General features: G+C 34.6%; 1 non-coding gene across 1 annotated transcript; it reads right to left on the bottom strand.

The window, feature by feature from the left end:
* Positions 1 to 1,704: 1,704 nt before the first annotated feature.
* LOC121214990 (small nucleolar RNA R71) lies at positions 1,705 to 1,811 on the bottom strand. Its single transcript, XR_005910725.1, has one exon. It is a non-coding gene; the product is annotated as a small nucleolar RNA R71 (small nucleolar RNA).
* Between the last annotated feature and the right edge of the window lie 2,507 nt (positions 1,812 to 4,318).

Here is a 4,318-nt window from a genome sequence, read left to right as displayed (position 1 = left end):
TTTCATTCCCTTAACAATTTTCCCTTTTGGAAAAGAGCACTTCAACCATCATTGGTAGCAGCATTCAAGTGCTCGTAGAAGCCTTGGTTCGACAAGAACAAGCGAAAAGGTAGGAGCGGAGCAAACTAGTCAAGCTTCGGAGAAACACCGGATTTGATTCTAGTTCCCTATCCTTTAATTTTTATTGTTGTTTTTATGAACATATCTATGAATATTTGTTATGGTTATATGTTTAATTTAATTAAAATGGCTTTAATTTAATTCATTTTTGGTTGATTGCATTTTGTCCACTTAAAGTGATTAAAATTGTGTTTGTGTTGTTATAGGCCTTGGTAACTTGTTTGATTAAGTAAAATCATGATTAAGTTATTATTGCATTATAATTTGAAGGTAACTAATGAATTAATTTTTTAATTGTGTTGAAATTGTAATTAATTGACACAATACTTAATCAGTGTATGTTTAATATTCTAAGGTAGGTAAGGGTTAAATTAGCGACGGTATTAGACGATACATTAGCCTTGCATAACTTGCAATATTATTGTGATTAAATTGTTTCAAGGTAGGAATACATTGTTACCTCACTTAATCTTTTATGTGCTTATGAAGATTGATTAATTGTTGGAATTGGCATTAGAAAATGTTCAAGATATTAGTGAATTTAATAAGTATGTATGGGCAGTAGTTAGCAAATTATCAAGTTGCTTTGAATTTATTCTTAACAACATGAACATGAGTTTAGTAATTCTAAGTTAAGAAATGTAATTAATCTAACACAATTATGTCATCTTCAATAAATTATCTTTTGAAATCGTGCATTGGAACTTTTATTTTTATTTTACTTAGTTAAATTTTAGTTTTTAATCACTTCCGCAAAAACAAAATATTTTTCTTCACCAAATTGTTTTTAATTGCATTCATAAATAATTATTTTGATAATCCCTGTGGGTACGATAACTCGACATTTACTTGTCACTTTATTACTTGTTGTGATTGTGTACACTTGCATATTTCCATCGTTCGAAGTTTTTGGTGCTATTGCCGGGGACTGTTTTAAAAGACATTATTTGTGAAATTGTTAATTTTGCATTTTGGTCTATTTTTTTCTATTAAAATTTAATTCCATTTTTTTTGTTTGTTTCAGGTGTTTATAAGTATTGATCAAATTGTTGACTTACTCCCCGTAAACCTTAAAATTGAAAGGACTTTCAGACAAAGGAGAAGACAAGCGAACCAAAGAAGGACCAAAGAGATGAATTTCGAAAATCAAAATCAAAATCCAGGAGGAACGTTCGCTTATAATACTCACAATCCGATCATTGTTGCCGATGAAAGAAACTGTGCCATTCGATAATATGTCATTCCTCTATTTAACGAGCTCAATCCAAGTATTAGGAGACTTGAAATTGAGGCACAATAATTTGAGCTAAAGCCGGTTATATTCCAAATGTTGCAAAATATGGGTCAATTTAGTAGGATTTCTACTGAAGATCCACATCTTCATCTTCGACTATTCATGGAAGTGAATGACTCATTCAAACTAGTAGGGTGACCGATGATGCCTTGAAACTGAGATTATTTCCATACTCTTTAAGAGATAGAGCACGAGCATGGTTGAACTCCCTATCATCTGGTTCCATAACTACATGGCAAGAGTTAGTTGAACGTTTCTTAATGAAATACTTCCCTCCATCTTTGACCACTAAGATCCGAAATGAAATCACTTCATTTCAGCAACTTTATGAAGAATCTTTATATGAGACATGAGAGCGGTACAAAGAGTTGTTACGAAAGTGCCCTCATCATCGCATTCCTTACTACGTTCAAATGGAGACTTTCTATATTAGTCTCAATATTCATACTAGAATGATTATGGATGCTTCGAGAAATAGAGCCCTTCTTTCTAAGTCTTATAGAAATGCTTACAAGATTATTGAAAGAATCGTTAACAATAACTATCAGTGGCCAACCAATCGAGTGACCTTAGAAATACAAGTAGCAAGGGTACATGAAGCAGACACACTTGCTTCTTTGGCAGTCCAGGTAACCTTTATGTCTTCTATGCTTAATAACATAACTATTAATGGTTTCAATGGTAATCTGATAGGTCAGCAGCCGAACTAGTTTGAGAATATTTCTTGTGAATACTATAGAGATGGACATTTCTTTGAAAATTGTCCATCGAATCAAGGGTCAAAATATTACATGGGAAATTAGAATTGGAATGGTCCGCAATCAAATTCTTACAACTCTTCATGGCAGAACCATCCAATTTCTCCATGGAGTAATCAATAGGTGGACCATAGCGACTCTTCTATGCCATTTCAACCAAACTATCCGCCAGAATATTCTCAACAAGTGCAACAACCCCCACCAACTGAATCTTCAAGTTATCTTAAAAATATGTTGAAGGCATACATAACGAAGAATGATGCCACTTTAAGAAATCTAGAGAATCAAATGGGTCAGCTAACCAATAAACTTCTAAATAAACCCCAAGGAGGTTTGCCCAGCGATACAAAAAATCTAAGAATTTTAGGCAAAGAATATTCCAAAGTAGTCCAGTTGCCAAGTGGAAAGACATTGGAGGCCAAGGTGGTTAAGGTTCAAGGTGAGCCTCTTGTAGCTCAAAACAAAGAGGAAGTTCAACCGAGTGCTGAAACTCTTGTTTCACGGAAGTAAGAGTCGATGATCCTTGATGAGGTAAACTCTAAACCAGTCAGTACTGATTATCTAAATCAATTGTCAAATGCAGAAAAATTTCCACAGAAGAGTTTTCAAATGAGGTAGCACCTTGTACTATGCTTATATCTTGTACCCCATATAGGATGGTGCCATTGGAGCTGAAGAAACAACTACAAGATCTACTAGACAAAGGATTTATATGACCAAGTGTTTCACTTTAGGGTGCGCTAATCTTGTTCATAAAAAAGAAGGATGGGACTCTCCGCTTATATATCGATTATCATTAACTGAACAAAGTGACTGTGATGAACAAGTACCTGCTACCTCAGATAGAAGACTTGTTTGACCAATTAAGTGGAGCTGCAATTTTCTCTAAGATCAATTTACAGTCTGACTACATTTCGCTCAAGCTATGGATATTATGAGTTCTTATTGATGCCATTTGGATTAATGAGTGCGCTAGTAGTATTCATGGATCTAAGGAATAGGCTGTTTCTTGATAATATTTTAGTTTACTCTAAAAGCACAGAAGATTGTGAAGAACACCTGGAGGTTTTGCTAAGAATTCTACGAGAGAATAAGTCGTACGCCAAATTCAGTATATGTAAATTTCCTGGGTCAGGTTATCCCTGCAGAAGGCATTAAGGGAGACCCTAATAAGATCAAAGCTATACTTGATTGGAATTCGCCAAGAAACATCACTAAGGTATGTAGTTTCTTGGGTTTGGCGGGTCATTTCAGGAGATTTGTAAAAGGGTTCGCCATGTTGGTGACACCTATCATGTGACTATTAAGAAAGAAAGAATTCGAATGGATAGAGATGTGTTAGAGGAGCTTTTAATTGCATTCATAAATAATTATTTTGATAATCCCTGTGGGTACGATAACTCGACATTTACTTGTCACTTTATTACTTGTTGTGATTGTGTACACTTGCATATTTCCATCGTTCGAAGTTTTTGGTGCTATTGCCGGGGACTGTTTTAAAAGACATTATTTGTGAAATTGTTAATTTTGCATTTTGGTCTATTTTTTTCTATTAAAATTTAATTCCATTTTTTTGTTTGTTTCAGGTGTTTATAAGTATTGATCAAATTGTTGACTTACTCCCCGTAAACCTTAAAATTGAAAGGACTTTCAGACAAAGGAGAAGACAAGCGAACCAAAGAAGGACCAAAGAGATGAATTTCGAAAATCAAAATCAAAATCCAGGAGGAACGTTCGCTTATAATACTCACAATCCGATCATTGTTGCCGATGACAGAAATTGTGCCATTCGATAATATGTCATTCCTCTATTTAACGAGCTCAATCCAAGTATTAGGAGACTTGAAATTGAGGCACAATAATTTGAGCTAAAGCCGGTTATATTCCAAATGTTGCAAAATATGGGTCAATTTAGTGGGATTTCTACTGAAGATCCACATCTTCATCTTCGACTATTCATGGAAGTGAATGACTCATTCAAACTAGTAGGGTGATCGAGGATGCCTTGAAACTGAGATTATTTCCATACTCTTTAAGAGATAGAGCACGAGCATGGTTGAACTCCCTATCATCTGGTTCCATAACTACATGGCAAGAGTTAGTTGAACGTTTCTTAATGAAATACTTCCCTCCATCTTTGACCACT

Source organism: Gossypium hirsutum, chromosome D02 (assembly GCF_007990345.1).
Source record: "Gossypium hirsutum isolate 1008001.06 chromosome D02, Gossypium_hirsutum_v2.1, whole genome shotgun sequence".
Classification (NCBI taxonomy): domain Eukaryota; kingdom Viridiplantae; phylum Streptophyta; class Magnoliopsida; order Malvales; family Malvaceae; genus Gossypium; species Gossypium hirsutum.
This window is presented reverse-complemented; position numbering and strand designations above follow the sequence as displayed.